This window comes from Euprymna scolopes, chromosome 25 (genome assembly GCF_053919585.1).
Source record: "Euprymna scolopes isolate OS-2025 chromosome 25, ASM5391958v1, whole genome shotgun sequence".
Classification (NCBI taxonomy): domain Eukaryota; kingdom Metazoa; phylum Mollusca; class Cephalopoda; order Sepiida; family Sepiolidae; genus Euprymna; species Euprymna scolopes.
This window is the reverse complement of record NC_136506.1, coordinates 37,859,502-37,878,805: the sequence shown is the minus strand read 5'-3', so window position 1 is coordinate 37,878,805 and position 19,304 is coordinate 37,859,502. Positions and strand designations below refer to the sequence as shown.

The 19,304-nt window shown below is 33.5% G+C and overlaps 1 protein-coding gene across 2 annotated transcripts in view; it reads right to left on the bottom strand.

Moving 5' to 3' along the window:
* The window catches only part of LOC145247335 (uncharacterized), a 1,131,631-nt gene that overhangs the window by 438,673 nt on the left and 673,654 nt on the right, over nt 1-19,304 (bottom strand). The window lies entirely within an intron of this gene.

Here is a 19,304-nt window from a genome sequence, read left to right as displayed (position 1 = left end):
ATATATATATATATATATTATTTTCCGGAATCATGCAATACTTTAGGTATTAAAATGATTATCTATAATTATTTTAGACTCTTAAAAAACATATTTTTTTTAATTATTGAGCACTCTCTGTGAATGACAGGTAGGTCATTTAGCTTAAGTCCGAGATCCTGACTGCAAATCACAACATTATTTAATTATTTTATCGCTTTATAAATGTTTTAATTCACATGAATATCATTTCTATAGATGGTGGCCCTCAGCTTATGTTACTTTCATAATGCAGATGGATGGCTTCGCTGGAAATTTCGAATCCCATGACCAGGGCCGATCGTAATTTTCTGCACTGATAATTCCGGAAGGATGAAACCATAGTGTCTGCCTGTAATGTCAGTTGGTAATAAAAGGATCATATATATATATATATATATATATATATATATATATATATATATATATATATATATATCAATCGTGACACCCTGCACTGATGATTCCCGAAAGGATAAAACACTATTGTTTGTAGGTATTTAATTATTATTTTAGAAATAATGATGCCAGCCCCTTTGTTTTTTATCGTTGAGCACTTTCAATTGCAATAAGTCGGTCAACTTAGCTCATATGCATAGATCGGCATATAATGACTAGATCAATATGACTGGCGTTAAAAGCATTGAAAAAAGAAGAAATATTTGATTTCATCTGTATCTCTCGCGGTTGTCGGTAGCCGAATGGTTCGGGTCCTGGCAAATAAAGCCAGACATGACTTCGGTTGCCAAGGTTCGAATCTCGACTGGCGTCAATCGATAAACCCTGCAATGATGATTGCCGAAATGATGAAACCAGAGTGTCTGTAGGTATTTAATTAGTATATAGTCAAGTATTATATATATATATATATATATATATATATATATATATATATATATAATAATCCTGACGAATTCGCATGAGAATGAAGCGCGGAATATTCTGTATAGCTTAATTACCATAAATCTTTTCATAACTTACTACCTAGCTCTGCCTATGTATTTATCACTGTTGAAGTAAATGCTGAAAATGTACGCATCAAATTATATCTTTATATATTAATTTATGTGATCAAATGTAATTACACACACACGCACACACACACATGATATATATATATATATGTATGTATATATATATAAAGATAGATGCAATATATATATATAAAGATAGATGCAATATATATATATATATATATATATATATATATATATATATATATATATAGATGCAACTAAATTACTTAGTGAAATACGAAAACGATATATACGTGCCCAAAATCTGCAATATTTTAAAACCGACAATAAAAATCAATTCGGCCAAAGCATGTTTGCTAGGAAGATGGCGTGGCTAGAATTATCGATTTGTTGTCCTAAAATTATTCTGCCAAGACATTTGCACTTCACAAATTGGTGGCGCTCTCACCAAATCGACGTTGCTTCTGAAACAATTCAGCAATTAGAAATTATCTTGCCCATTCCATCGGCCATTTATAATAGTTTCTATTTTTCACATTTGTTTTTTACTTACATTTCGTTTTCAATTAGTCCCGTTTGTTCGATAAGAACGGGAAGGAGAAGGAAAAGTATTTTATTTCAGAACGCTGTGGCATTTCCTTCTAAGAATACACTTGAGTAATTTCTTTTTATATATACACACATTATACTAACATGTCAAGTTGATCCTGTTCCGCTTGATCAGTTAGCCTTTATGCGGTGCCGTGATACGATAGAACAGCTGCTACTATGTTAATATACTTCCATTTATATACAGTTAGTGTATTTGAATATATGTTTCCTTGTACATCCTATGCTTTTAAACGAAATAACCACTTATTTAGATTTGCAAATCGATCTGCTTAGCTTAAACGTAAGAAAAATACTCTATGATTAGTACTACTGAGACAATTCCAATTATATGTCCCCTTACAAAGGGAGGGTGGACCTGTCTATTCACCCTTGTCCGTTCCTCTGTTCGCACTTTTCTAATTAATTTTGGAAATCTTACATTTTTTTGTTATTTTGCGCAAACATTAAACATGAGCAAAAATGTAACAGAACGGATTTTCCGGGAAAACTCCGGTTGCTTCCTAGGGGTGCCTTTGGTTTAAAATGGCTAAAATTGACACTTGTGTGCTTATTAAAATAAATTGATGCCTTGGATTTTTTAAAAACTTTCTAAAAAGTTGTAACTAACTGATTTCTATATAATTTTGTTTGACTATACTTCGTGATAACTCTTTTGTGTGCCCCAGGGACTCTTTAGGGCTAATAGAAACACTCCATTTTGGGACTATTTTTCCATATTGGTCCACAATTTTCCATGTATGTCTATTTAGCATTTTCGCATTGTGTTGAACTCAAATTCTAATATGTTAAGGCATTGGGGACTTTGGCGATAAAGGAAGGGGGTACAGAAATTAAATTTACATATGTCAAAGCCTAAAACTAAACCGTAAATGCATTTTTTGACGTCGGCTTGGTACTTTGGGGGCTAAATGAGGGGAAAATACTGAACTTAGTCAATTGTTGAACTATCTGTCAAACATACAACTACTCATATACTATACATACACACACACATATATATATATATTTATATATATATGTATATCATTCACGTACACATATATATATATATACGCATATGGGTATATATGTGTATGTGAATGCTATATATATATGCATATATATGTATGTATATACGTATATGCGTGTATGTATGAGTGTCTATATGTTTGCATCTGCGCTTAGGTGTGTGCTTGACAGATAGTTAGATTAAGTTTGGACACATTCTCAGTCCCGCATATGCATCAAGTCCCTCCAATATAAGAATTGCTAATTAACCACAGTATATATAAATCATCCACTTAAACATCGATTCCAACCCAACGAACGGCAAAGCCTATTCATCCGTAGACCGCCCCCAAACAGAAATATATACGTTTCAAATAAAGTTAATTAAACTAGATCACACTACGATAACAAATGTAATAAAAAATTGTATCTTAGTAAATCAAGTCATTTTTAAATATACCCCCATAATTAAAAAACATCCAATCTTTAACCCATTTAAATAAATAATCCCCCAAGCATTTTAAAACTTTAGACCATAACTCGCCCCATTTCCACTTCATCTACTCCCCCACCTACACAGCAAAAACAGCACATCCACCCCAAACCGTACACATTCCCATAAAAAAATCACACGAATGTACATTTCCCATTTGAACCTAAAATTAAGAGGTCAAGGCATTTTACCGAATACTTACACACATTTACTCCAACCGAAGAAATTCCATTAAGCACAGGCCTCCTAGCCCAAATCAACCCTCGCCCTTCTCTCTTTACCCTTTCAACCTCACCTCCATCCTCCTCGTTCCTCCATCTAAAAGGCTTCCTTCAACCCTTGTCAACAAGAAAGCTGACCGATAATTCACCAAGTATTAATGTCTTATTAGAAGCTATTCGTCCAACATATCGCTTTTAAAAATCATGACTCGGAATATTTTGCTACCTAGACCATTGATTTTAGAGGTTCATTGCACCATGGACATGCATATATAATTCCATCGCCCATGGAAATATATGCAATGGATTGGTATATCCCTCTAATATCTGATATACTGTGCCAAAACCAAAAAAGAATCTGGATTAATATACCAAAACGCATTCAACACACCAGCAAATACGGCCGCCCCGTATACCTTTCGGAATATTAATAAGGAGCAACCACGCATCGTTGTTATATGGGATTACTGCCTTCTCTCCTGGACCAATATTCTGCCTACTTGGAAATAAAACCCCGGAGGACATTATACTCCTTCCGAAAATGGACTGCCCAGGTTGTATGAAAACCCCTTTTCCAATAATTATTTTCATATAACTATCAGTCACCACCCAAAAACTATTTTTAATATTTGTGCTGAAAGGCAAAATATGTGCGTTTTCACAGCTGAACATTCTGCTAACCGCATTTCATCTCCTCTGAGGATATGAGCCATTATTGAAAATCCATGGATTAAGGAAATTAATATAACCTCTTCTATATATTCCTTTTGTCAAACAATAAATTCTTAACTCGAATATATGTGTCTATATTTTGATTTTCAGAATTTCATTTTAACAACTAAATTTATATATATATATATTTTATTTTATAGTAAAAAAAATAATTATGACAGCCCCTTTAAGAAATTCGTTTCTTATCGTTGAGCACTTTCAGTTGAATTAAGTCGACCAATTTAGCTCTTATGCATAGACAATCGTATAACAATTTAACTGTCTGCCTGACGTAAAGAGAATTTAAAATTAAAATGTTTAAATTCAACGTTATTTCACGCGGTTAATGGTAGCCGAATGGATACAGTCTTTGTTAATCGAGCCAGAGATGGTTCGTGTTGCCGAGTTCGAATCTGTCGGTTAGTGTTATTCGTGACACCCTGCACTGAACATTCCCGAAAGGATTAAACATTAGTGTCTGTAGGCATTGAATTATTAGAGAAAGAGAGAGAAAGAGAGAGAGAGAGAGAGAAAGAGAGAGAGATATATGTTTGTGTAAATTTAATAAAAGAAAGATAATAAAAAAATACATATAACTTTATTTATATAAGAATAAGGAAGTAATAAGATTTCTATCTTATTTTTTCCTTAGCCAATTACATTTCTAAGCTTAATGCTTCTCATCAGAAGAGGAAAAGGTCCAGCAGTATACAATAAGTTATGTGTGTATATATATATATATATATATATATATATATATATATGTGTGTGTGTGTGCATATACTTATTTTATATACGGTTTTTTATATATTGTGCTATATATTTTTCTCCGTCTACGCTCATTTTTGAAAGCATCAACTGTTGCTCGTTGCCTCTATTTTCCTAAAGTTATTCTGGCATTTTCTGACATAGTTATTCTGGCGTTTTGAGTGTCATTGAAGTTTAGTTCATTCAATATTTTTGGTGGAGCTTATAAATTATTATTCAATTTCAATTTTAATATGGTTAATCTCGGGAATCTAATTCTATAGGTTGACTTCCGAACTCGAGCATTTGTAATATTCTGGTTATTTTTATATTGATGCAGTGCTTTGCATGTAATCAATATTCAATTTGATTCCAAATTCTTTTAGTCTGTTTTTAAGGTTATGAGAATTCTCCTAGTACCCGTGTGTATATATATATATATATATATATATATATATATATATATATATATATATATATATATAATTACCACCAGTCGAACGATTCGAAACCCGCAACACGAGACATCTCTGGCTCGATTAGCGAAGACCGTATCAATTCGGCTACCATTAACCGCGTGAAATAACGTTGAATTTAAACTTTAATTTTAAATGTTCGTTTACGTCAGTTAGACAGTGATCTAATCGGTATACGATTAGCTAGATTGGAGAAACGTGTGTGGTCAGATCGACGAATCACATCAAAAACAAAGCTAAGTGTTTACGAAGCATGCGTGATCACTAAGCTGTTATATGGGTCAGAGACTTGGACAACATATAGAAGGTATCTTTAGTTATAAGAGCTAAATTGACCGCCTTTAATTTAACTGAAAGTGCTCAACGATAAGAAACGAATTTCTTAAAGGAGGTGTTATAATTATTTTTTTTAGTATAATAATTAAATATATATGTATATATACATATTTATATATATATACATATATTGATATGACATTAGTGATATACCTGTTCCATATTCTTTTCAGCTATTGGATAAAACTTCATGTATTTGCATAGCCTTCGAAGATGAAATTGCCAGCTACTATTTATTTATCACCGCATGATGTTATACAGTTATAATGTGACGTTCTGTTTCGTCTCTTTGTTCACGGACTTCAAATTTGCATTTGTATTTTGTGTGTCTTTTTTACCTTTACGCAGTTCGTTCTGATTCCGTTTCTTTGTTCAAATGACATTCTCGTGCATTTTCTTGGTTTTCTTTTGCCAACTCTTTATCAATTTTTATTTTCCCGCCTTTTTTTGTTTCGCGTTTCAATAACCTTTGTATTTTTTAAAACTTTAATATCATGTATGCATCATCAGTAAATCATGAACGTGGAAAATTTGTATCTTTAAGCACGCAACGCAATATCTATTATATAATATATATTTGAAAATATATAGTCATGTATATACGATGATGATGATGATGATGATGATGATGATGATGATGATTCACACAGATTACACTTTTTTTTAATAAACAAATGAATGAATCCAGCCAATACAAATTCCTCAATACCGCTGCATAATAAACGCCTCAAAATTTTAAATAAAGCGTTTGTTTACAGCCCTTACGTTGATAACGACTATGCTAATGATTATGGTAAATTTATGGAGCAGCGAGTACCTTTGTAATAAGTTTTTGTCGATCTGACAAAATATTTTGATATTATTAATCCCAATGTAATCTGGAGTAGTCTTTAGGAAGCTAGGTAGTTCTACCGGTTTTGTGGAGTCGCTTCAGTAGTTTGTTTTTTTTTACAAAGGCATCACCACATTATCAAGGCCCAGAGGCCACTCAAGGATAAGGGTTAAAGAGTGTACAGTAGAAGTTGGTCAATATAGTAATCATTAGTCATGGAATCTATGTTTAGGTTTAGGCACAGATAAAGAGTGGAGTCGCTTCAGTAGTTACCCCAAAATATAAAAGCCTGAGTAAACCTTAATGGATCTCTGATCCAATTTCAGTTGAAAACGGTATTAAACAATGTGGTATACTTGTTCTTACATTATTTTCCATATATTTCTCTGTGCTGCTGATGCATGCTTTTAACAATTGCGATATTGGCGTGATGTTTCGGGTTCGCACATCTGTAAACTTTTCAACCTTGGATCTCTCAACTCAACATCGAAAACTTTTCAGAATCTTGTTCTTGAACTTTTACATGCAGATGATGCAGACCTTGTTTCACATTCAGAAGCAGACACACAGATGATTATGGACCAGTTATCAGTTTTAAGGGTAAAAGACCACAACATAAACCAAGTAAAAGATTTACGGATTCTCTAGAAAACAAATTGAAAATACTTGATATAGATATGCTTAACTGGGAAACCAAAGCGAAATATCTATCACTGCGGTGGAAAACCACCAGATAAAAGTTGTAAGATTTTCAAAGGGCAGGGTGTAGATCCTGCTGCCTTTAAACGTGTTTTAAGAAAGCAGTCGAAAATATAATATCATAGAAATTACAACAGGAACTCAAGTTCACTGTATGTGGCAGATGCTTTCTTTCACAACAGATTTTGTAAACCATCTGAAATCACGCAATCAAAGGCAAGAACGACAGTCTTATGAGGAGTTTTTTTTGCCAGACACCCGGCAACGCTAAGTTGTCATATTTGTGGTCTAATCTGCAAATCTAAAAGTGGCGTGACAAGACATTCGAGGATTCACAATATTATCATGTGATAACCTTTACAAGAAGAAAGTTTTTCTGTCACATATGTGTATTTTCATGTAGGACTTAAGCTTGATTAAAATATCACCTACGTGCACACAGACACACAACATTTAAGAGATGGCAAACTCCTGTCAAAAAGTAGCAATCATCATCACATATATATGCATATATATGCATGACTTGTGTATAGGAATGTATGTCTTGCCATAACTCTTAAACTATGACACCCCTTATATTTGCATTTGATTGAGAAGCATTGCCGCCGAGTAATAATATCGAATCTTCAGAACAAAATATCTATTATTAGATGCTACATTAATGCAGATTTTCTAAGTTGTTTGTTTTCCAGCTAATTATAAATAGGGACCCTGACATTTTCCCACAATAGTTTCTTTCATGCCGACACATTTTTCTATGAATCTGTAAAATTGCATGTGTCCAGAAAGAGGAATGGGCTAAGTAAAGAAAAAGGAGAGTGCAAAAAAATATGAAATCGGTGGGGGGATTGATAGAAGTTTGGATAGAGATATTTTACATTTGGTTATAAAAACGCAAGGTAATCTTGCTAATTTCATATAAATGATTAATAAACAAGACACAAACATTATCATCCATAAACACAGCCATCAAGTATTTCTGCTCTGGACTCAGCTATGAAGGCATCATTCTCGTCGATGTAGCTGTGCGCATCAATTACACGTGGGTCAAATCGCGCACAATCAACATAAACCTCTGCGATTGTAAGATCAGAGAATTTTTAAAGTCGAAGATTTACCGAACTTTCGTGAGATCCGAAGTTTTGCACAACTCTGACTGCTTACCAACAACGTGAAAAGCGAAGAGAACATTAGTCTTTATCGATCTGAAAACACCCCACTAGATCTGGAGAATTGCACTGCTCGGTCACGTCTGTAATGGCGGTCAGAATGGGTAACACGAGAGAATGCCGGATCAAATAGTTTTTGAACTTTCTGACAGTTAACGATTATATTATAGCGAAACTAGTTGTTTAATTGCTCTCTCGCCGTATTTCTGAACTAACGCCAAAGAAAAATAAACCCCGTTTTAAATATATTTGGACTAAATTGAAATGCATTTCAACGGTGCAGTTAAATGGGCTGGTAAACAGTAAAACAAAATAAAATAAATTCAATAAGCAAAAGTTCAGCTAGAATTCGTCACTCTCAACTTTCTTTCTCAACTGTCTTCATATTTAGTTTTACCGTACGTTGGGGTAATTGCACCAAATCCGGGGTAATTGCGCCAACTAAAAAATGCTCTTTCTATGCGTGGTTGCCAAAAGAGCACTTTTAACTATTTGGCGCAATTACCACAAAGTACCGTATTAGTTTATTTCATCAATGATTTTAACTCCTCTCATATTATTATTCATCTTTGAACTGAATATCTTATTAATTTCATCCTCGAGAAAATTGTAAGCTTAACAAATGGAATAAAAGTACAATTTTGTAATATTATAGAAACGTCATTATATAATACTATAATGTTATTAGAAATGACGTTGGGCGTATTAGTTTACATTTCAAATTTTCTACTGCTGTCAATTTTGAAAATGCCTATGTAATAAGAAACGGCTGTTTCTGATAATGAAGTAAAGTCGACCATTTAACAACCAAAAGAAAAACCAAGGGACCCTACGAAATAGACAACTCGAAAGAACGTAAAAGTAAAAAAAAAAAGGCCTGACAATACACACACACACACACACAAACACACACACAAACACACACACACATATATATATATATATACGTTTTCATGTACTAAAACATTTTCTATTTTAAATTCTACGCAATTATGCTGCATGTAGAAACTATGAATGAATAGAATGAAGCGTAATCGTTAAATAGAACCAATCATCTAATAGGGGAATTATAGAGATTATAAATATGGCTACGCAAGCAGGAAATAGCTGTTTAGTTGTCGAGTTTTGCTTGTGAAGTCCCATCTCGGTGTGTATGAATGTGGTTGATGGATGGGTGAGGCTTGCTTGAGGCACGTTCGTTGTTGGCTGGGTTTATCCGACTGGGACGTTGCACAGAACGAATCAACGAGCAAATTGGCTGATATCGATTTGGGGGATGTTGTTCATTGTTCGAGTGACTACAATCTTTTTTATCCCGACTGACCGTCCATTCCTATATAAGCTTCTGCCATCTTTAAATTATTGGTCAGTCTCTGACTGGTGCGTAACTTCTGCTATTACTACTATTTTTATTATCATAAGCATTAATATTACTAATATTACGACTGGACGTAATAATAATGATAATAATAATAATAATAATAATAATAATAATAATAATAATAATAATAATAATAATAATAATAATAATAATATGAAATGTATCTGGATGACCTACAACTTTTCAAAAAATCATAAAAAGTAGAAACACTTAAAAACACAAACAAAACTTTCATTCTGAATGAAACTCTGAATGGAAAAATGTGCACTGTTTGTTATAAGGGGAAAACTTGTGTAACCCGAAGAAATAGAACTAACCAACCAAGGTGAGATGAGAACACTTTGTGAAGAAAACACCTAGAAATATTTGCGAGACACAAGCAAAACAACAGAAATGAAAACATCAGATACAAACAAAATAACAGAAATGAAGAAAAATTGATTAATATATTATATATATATATATATATATATATATATATATATATATATATATATATATATATATACCTAGACGACCCATGTAGATTATGCCTTCATGAAAAATTTGCTATCCTGTACTTTAAAGAACCCCAACATCTATTAATCTGTAGAAGAGAAATAGCAAATAAATGTGTTCACAAGATAAAACTTACTCTAGGATAGCGATACAAAATAGTTTTAAAAGTAACAAAAACAATAGAAAATAAAAAAATAAATAAATTAAATAAACATGAATATACATAAACGATCACACATATATGTATGCATATATATATATATATGTATATATGTGTGCATATATGTATGTACACACATAATATATTTATATATAAACTAACAATAAAAAAACAAAGAAAACACTAACCTAGTTTTAAAACAGATCCGTTGCCCGATAAATGCATGCCCATTGGCTAATAGGAATGGTGCGGTGGATACTAGAAAGCTGATTGGCTAACTAAAATCTCAATAGAAGAGGAGCATATAAAAACGATAAACAACCACAGAATTCGCGCATAAGCCTGAAGGGTCCTAGAGTGGATGAAACGCGGAATTTTCAGTGTAGCTTAATCGCCATATATATTTTATAAATTACTAACTAGCTCTACCTACGTATTGAGCACTTTTGAAGTAAATACTTAAAGTTTACGCATAAATCTATACTTTCGTATATTAGTTTTATGTGAGTAAATTAAGTAGCTATATATATATATATATATATATATATATATATATATATATATACTAGGGATATAAAAGTAAATAACAAACCGATAAGATAAGAAATAGATAAAAGATTAATTAAGGGGGATAGAGTGGTAATAAAAGAAGATGTAATATAATGTAACAAGACCCACATAATAAAATAACAAGGGCATAATATCAGGTGTTACGTATTTATTACGAGTGTGAAAATGAAAATTAACAATCCAAATAAAGAAGGTTTCGACTTATGAAAGAGAATCAAAGTGGCTTAGAAAGTGAGATTTATAGTGACCACAGTTTATAGAGGTTTCACTTTTCTTATTAATGAACTTATCCCTTTCTTTAAATTTGGAATTAAATAGTTTTTCGCTTAGGCAAAGGTAGCACGCTGAGTAAAGTGATTTGCAGGTGTTAGTTTTCCTGAGATTTTGACAACTGGTGTTAAATTCCCTTCCTTTAAATTGCTATATGGGCAAGTGAGGTTCTGTTCTTGTATTTTGAGTTGTTGAATTTACATTTTCACCAGAGAACTTTTATTTGAAAGTGTTACCAGCTATGCCAATATAGTATTTATTTGTATGGGAATTTTTCTCAGTTATAATGGTTGCTTTGTATACTACGGTTTGATTAAACAATTGCGTTCGAGTGTACATTCAGGTTTATTTAAACAGATATTGATGTTAGGTTCTGATATATTTGTCGTTTGGTTGTTATTTAATATTTCCCTATTGTGATTTGATAATTTTCACAAGTTTATCGCTACAACAATTACTTAGTTTGAGAGTGTTTTTGCTAAAAATTTTTGAGGATATTCTCTGGTGGAAAATGTAGTTTTATAAGATCATTTTCTTTGACTATGTTAGTTTTAACCATAAAGTTATAGGGAAGGGGTGAACCAAATAATTTTCCTTTTACTATTGTTAGAGTTTTTTATTTGATAATATCGCGGTATACTCTGTTTGAGTGTTTTTATGTCCGCTATCTTTAAGGGCCTTAATATAAATATGTTTATAGTCATTTTTATAAGATTTGTCTATGACCCTTTTACAAATAGATTTCGGGCTAGATTTAATAACCGATTTTGGGTGATTGAACATAGGAACAGAATTTAACACCAGTTGTCAAATGGGACATTCTCAGGAAAACTAGCACCTTAGAAGAACAAGAACACTCCTAGAAAGTAAATGATGTAGCAGGAGCTTAATAAAAAGTACGTACATCTGGACAGTAACCCTTATTCGATACTCTGAACTGTTCATAGATTGAAACAAAGAAAAACTCAGGCATATCGATCAGAAGACTATGAGAATATATAACCATGCACAATGAATTATATGCAATAGATGATGCTGACTAACTCTACGTAAAAAAGAAAAGACGGAGAAAAAAGGATTGCTAAGTACAGAAGACAGTATGATTAATACAATAAGATAATTAGGAAAATACATAAAGCAGGACACAAAAAAGCTAATCACCGCAGCAAGATACACTTCAGAAACGAAAACAGAAAACAGAGAAGGAAAGGATAAGACGATTAAAAGCCATATGGAAGGAGAAACAGCTATGCAGTTCATAAGCATGACAGATACTCACAAAAAACATTTGGACATGGCTACGGAAAGGACACATAAAATGAGAAAAAAATTCCTAATTAAAATCGCACAAAATAATGTGATAGAAACCAACTATATCCAAGTAAAAATCGACAAGACACAGGAATACAGCAAACGTAGATTCTGTGTACAAAGGGACGAAACATTAAATACATGATAAATGAATACAGCAAACTAGTCCAAAAGGATATGTAAAATAGACATGAGTAAAACAATACACGGTTAAATATGCAAACAATTGCATCTGAAACATTCGGACAAATGATACAAGCACAACATAGTGGCTGTACATGAGAGCAGAAGCCATAAAATTCAATGGTATGTGGATGTACAAACAGATAAACCCACATAAGGAAAGAGACCAGATGTGATATTAGTTAATCAGAAGGTCCTGCCAGCTTATAAATTTCCCGGTTCCAGTAGATCAAAGATTGAATATCAAAGAGATGAAGTGATACGAATACATTGAACAGACCATATATATATATATATATATATATATATATATATATATATATATATATATATATTCAAATAAGGGAGTAGTCACCAACGATGTGTATTTTTTAACATTATTTTATTATTCCGTTTCTTAGTTTTTCATTGAGAATTATGTTTGGATCATTGTAATAATGTTTTTAAGTCATTGAAATCGGTTTTACGCGCGTTTCAGACGTTCTGTGAAGCGTCCTCGTCAGAAATCATTTTCAAATGTGTTGGAGATGTAAAAATGGCAACTTTCGTAGTTCATTTAAAGTGTTTCCAAGGGGTGGAGGCTCGTAAGTGTTTATTATTCATTGGCATGTTCAATTTATATTACTCTTTTATTGGGCTTGTCCAGGCCGCTGACCTGGTTGTAGTCACTCTCTCTTTCTGCTAGTGTTTTTTCTTTTCCTTTAGGGTGGGGTAGGGAGTGTGTGTGTGTTTGTGTGTGTGTTTGTGTGTGTGTGTGCGCGCGTGTGTGTGCGTGTGTGTGCGTGTGTGTGCGTGTGTTTGTTTGCTTTTATTGGTTTGAGAATGTGTATACTGTTTTATAATATTATGAGGTTAATTTCTTCCTTAGGAAGGTGACTGTGATCCGAGGTCGTTACTAATGTGTATGTGTGAGGAGGGGGGCAGCTCTTCTGAAATAAGGGTAGGGGTGCTTTCATTCTATTTTGATATTTATTTTTTGGATTCTTGGATTTTAGTATTGTGATTTTTCGTTGTAGTCTTTTCGGGTATTCCTTATATTATGTTTGTTTAGATAGAGGGGTGTATTTAAAATATGTATAGGGGATTTTTTAATGTTTCTATTTATTTGTCTTCCCATGTGGGTGTGGCCAGACCCAGGATCGGTTCCTAGTGTGGGGGAGATTTTGTTCCCCAGATGGGGGTGCAATTGGAGGGGGTATAGGTATGGGAGGGGGATGATAGAAGGGATGATAGTTGTTTCCGTCATGAGGGGGTTCTCCTCCACTGACTGAGGAGGGAGCGAGATGTTGGAAAATATATTATACTATGGTTCTAGGTGTTTCCTAGTGTTGTTGGTTTCGAGGTTAAGTAGGGTTGGTATTGTTCAGTGTGTTGTATTAGAGATAGGGGTGTTATGTCTGTGTGTGGTTGTATGCGCGCACGTGTGTGTGTTTTAATGTGTCGGTTCTGATTTATGTGTGGGTGTGTATATATGTATGTGTATGGATGTGCATCCGAGTGTACCTTGCATTTCATGTTTTTGTGTGATGATATTAGGCTCTTTTCAGTTCAGGAGTGAATCTGGTGATGAAGTTTTTTTCCTGTGTAAGTAAATAAAAATAATTGTCTGTTTGGAAGATTGGCATTATTTTGAAGCTGTTTCCACTGCATGTGTGTACGTGTTTTGAAACATAGAGGTGTCTGTTATCTGCAATTTTGATGTTGCTCTTATGTAAGGCCACTCTATTGCTGAAGTTTTTGGTGGCACCTATGTAGGATTTGTTGCACGTTGTGCATCTTAGTGCATATACTACATTTCTGGAGGTGCAATTCAGATCCTTTTTTATTTTGAATGTTTGTGTTGGATTTTTGAATGAGTATATGTTACCTTCTAATATCATGTCACATACTCCACATCGCGGTTTGTTGCATTTTGTAACCCCCTTTTGTAGTATGTGGGACGAGTTTGGAGGAAGTTAGGATGTGTTTTAAGTTTTTGGGTTGACGTTTGCTTTTTAATCCAAAAAATAAATATCAAAATAGAATGAAAGCACCCCTACCCTTATTTCAGAAGAGCTGGTCCCCCCTCCTCACACATACACATTAGTAACGACCTCGGATCACAGTCACCTTCCTAAGGAGGAAAATAACCTCATAATACTATAAAACAGTATACACATTCTCAAACCAATAAAAGCAAACACAAACACACACACACACACAGCCTACCCCACCCTAAAGGAAAAGAAAAAACACTAGCAGAAAGAGAGAGTGACTACAACCAGGTCAGCGGCCTGGACAAGTCCAATAAAAGAGTAATATAAATTGAACAGGCTAATGAATAATAAACACTTACAAGCCTCCACCCCTTGGAAACACTTTAAATGAACTACGAAAGTTGCCATTTTTACATCTCCAACACATTTGAAAATAATTTCTGACGAGGACGCTTCACAGAACGTCTGAAACGCGCGTAAAAACGATTTCAATGACTTAAAAACATTATTACAATGATCCAAACATAATTCTCAATGAAAAACCAAGACACGGAATAATAAAATAATGTTAAAAAATACACATCGTTGGTGACTACTCCCTTATTTAAATATACATCTTTCTTTCATTGGAATTTCTTAATATATATATATATATATATATATATATATATATATATATATATATATATAAAAAAAAAATAAAATTACAATTAAATTTACCAAAATAATCGAAGATGGTAAAATTAAAGTATAATATAAATATTAAAGAATTAATATTTATAAAGTTATCTAAGCCAGATGTAAAAGCTCGATAAAACCAAATAGGATATAGAGCTTATAATACGAGCAAACAGTTAATAAAACATGTTAAAAACACTTTGAAAAAGAGTTAAAAACATATTTAATCTGAAAAGGAAACACTAAATAAGTGGATAGTCCTTAATCCGCGGAGTTTCGAAGAAATACTTTCCTTCTCGTGAAGGAAAGTATTTCTTCGAAACTCCGCGGGTTAAGGATTATCCACTTATCAAGTGTTTCCTTTTCAGATTAAATATGCTTTTAACTCTTTTTCAAAGTGTTTTAAACATGTTTTATTAACTGTTTGCTCGCGTATATATATATTTGGGGGGGGGGGGGTCGGCGTTGATTATTTTGGTTCTCTTGTGTTTTATCTATATCGTTTTGGTACCTGAAATTAGAGGGGATAGTTACTCGTTCTGTGTCGGTGTTAATGTTTATATATATATATATATATATATATATATATATATAGAGAGAGAGAGAGAGAGAGAGAGAGAGAGGGGGGGGGAAAGGCATAGAGAGAATAGGGGCAGTCAAGATAACACTAATAATACTAGGATAAGTAAGAATTATTCCGAAAAACTTCCAAAATAAATTCTGAGAAATTGGAATCTGAGGGATACCTCACAAGATACAATGAATAGAAATAATGAATACGGCTAGAATATTAAGGAACACCCTTGGATCCAAAGACTATACACATAACATAGAACCGCCAGCCAGCCGAATAGAAACAGCAACGGTGCTGAAACATAAAGATTGAAATTTGAAGATAAAATAGATACTGTATAATTGTGAATTATTCCTATCCCCCCCTATTGAAAAAATGGAAAGGCGGCATCAATCGGCATCAATCGGCACTATACAAAATAATATAAAATGGTTGAGAAGAATCGAAGACTTAGGGGAGAAAGCACCAACCAAGCCTTCACTGGATGAATGTGAAGAGAACTGGGACTTTGAGCAGCCTTATTGCAACCCAAATTCCAGTGATTATCAATAGTGGGCCAGATTGCTGAAACAATCTTTCACTTGGTGCTTGCATCATTAAGTGAAAGATTCTTATGGAATATTGAGATGACCTGCCCTACTACTGTAGTCATTGCTAGCAAGAAATCAACAATAAACGACAGTTGTGATGAGTCAGATGTATTCTCAAATCGGTCATCATCTTGCGAATGTTGGCTCCTCTTCTAATTTTAGAAACAATAACACCGACACAGAACGAGTAACTATCCCCTCTAATTTCAGGTACCAAAACGATATAGATAAAACACAAGGGAACCAAAATAATCAACGCCGACCCCCTAAAAAAACAGAAAGAAAAAATGAACAAAAAAAAGAGAATAAACTGGTTATGGAATGCTATTACAGAAGTCATCTCAAAGACCCAGAATAACGCAAACGGATGAATGAGTGATAGGACATAGCTAGTGACTACCATACATCAGAAGAAAAATCGCAGACCGAGTGAAACTTATCCTCAATAGAGGCTGGCTTTCAAAATTAGAACTAAATGGAATACAACAAAAGATAAATGATGGAACAAACGAAGAAAAACGATTCGAGGAAGCCCCAGGCATAGGAACACCAGAGCAAGAATAGCTGCAACTTTGGATACAAGAAACCTGAAGAACGAGACTTATGAAACAACAGAACCTAACGAAAATGAAATGGCTGAAGTAGAAAACATCAGGAAACTTATAAACGAGGATAAAAAACAAAGCTACAATCCTTAAGTAACCTAGAGTGTAAAAAAATAAAAACTGAAACAAAGAAGATGAAAAAACTCCTCTCACACATCGCAATAGACACCATTACAGATCTAATTTAATCTATGCACGTGCCAAGACAGTAAGTATGAGGTTTAAGGAAAAAAGAAAAGGACCAACAAAACTTGGATGGGAATTGAGGCTAGAAACCCAGATCAAGAAAGTAAAGAAATAAGCCAGAGCGATAAACAAGATGAAAACACTTAGAAGAGGTTGGAAAAGTAGAAATGTGACCTACGAGGAAGGGCTCAACAAGAAACAAGAAGAAGTGAAAGAAAAATAGCAACAAAAACAGAGAAATTAAGACGATACAGAAAAATTAAAATCGGAACAGTGTTAGCAAAACAAGAACTTTGAAAGAGATAAATTCTTCTAAAATATTAATGGGGAATAAACAAAAACTGAACAACCGGACCCGTCGAAAACAAAACGCTACTGGAGCCAGATATGGAAAGAACGAAATGATAATAACAGAAAAGCAGAATGGCTGAAAGAAATAAGAGTCACAGCAAATCGAAGAAGGAACAAAGAATAAAATCAGCAAGGAAAACCTCATCATAACACTACGAACAATGGCCTATTGGAGAGTACCAGGCCATGACGGAATACATGCTTATTGCTTAAAGAAATCAGCCACACTAAAAGAGTAGTTCAGCAAATGAAAAGATGCATCCACGAAGCTCATGTACCAGATTTGATGACCAAAGATAGAACCACACTGGTGCAAAAAGACACAGAAAAAAAGGCCATCCCAACAACTACAGACCTATAACCTGTCTACATACAACATGGAAAATAATCACTGCACAACGGAGAGAAAAAAATCACTTCATAACCGTGGACTACTCTCAGAGGAACAGAAAAATTCCAAAAAGGAAAAAAAGGAATACAAGACCTAATATATATATAGACCAAATAATTCTTAAAGGAGGTCAAAAGTTGAAAAAAAGAACTTAGCCATGTCATAAATAGACTATAAGAAAGTATATGATAGAATTCCGAAAACATGGATAATAGAATGCGTGAGAATGTACGAAATATTACGTAATATAATTAATCTGATAAAAATAGAATGCAAAGATGGGCACTTTAACTGACAGCTGATAGACAATACATAACTGAAATCAAAATACAAGGAGGAATCTTCCAAAGCGATTCCCTATCAGCATTATTATTTATTATAACCATGAAGCCTCTGAAAAACATCTTAAGAAAATACGAAGTTCACTTATACAGAAGAAAGTATGAACCTCCTAATGTACATGGATGGGCTGAAACTGTTTGCAAAAAAACAAAAAAAAACAAAGACAGAAGTAGACACACTAATAAATACAACAAGAATCTTTAGATGGCATATCCAAATCAAATAAAATATGGAAAAGTGCGCACTGCAGACCATGAGGGGGTGGGGAAACAAGAAGCAACTTAATGTATTGTATTGCTCAATCAAACAGAAATTAGGGCACTAGGTGAACAAAATAGTTACAAATACCCTGGAGGGCTAGAACCAGACGCCATGAAAGCAACGGAATTGAAAGACAAAATGGGAAAGGAATAACTCAGAAGAACAAGAAAACTTCTTGAAACCAAAGTAAACAGTCAAACCATAATTAAATTAACAAAACACACAGGCAGCGTCACTAATAAGATACACTGGACCATTTATAAACTGGAACTAAGAAATCTCGACCAGAAGACTAGGACACTCGTGACTATGTACAATGCATTACACCTGAAGGACGATACTGACCGATAATATGTGAAAAAAAAAGACGGAGAAAGAGGACTGGTCTGTATACAAGACTGTGTAAATAATAAAAAAGGGATTAGAAAAATACATAGTGCAAAACATTGAAAAAATAAGAAGAAGAACAAGAAGAAGAAGAAGAAGAGGAAAGAAAAATTAGAAGAGACACAGCTACATGGACGATTCAGAATATTAAAACGAGACCAACCAATACATTTGGAAATGGCTACAAAAAGGAAACCTTAACAGGGATACTGGATCATTATAACAGCTGCGCAAGATTACGCAATTAGAACAAACCACATAAAAGCAAAATATAGAACAAAATAGAAAATGCGGACTCTGTGTAAAAGAGAC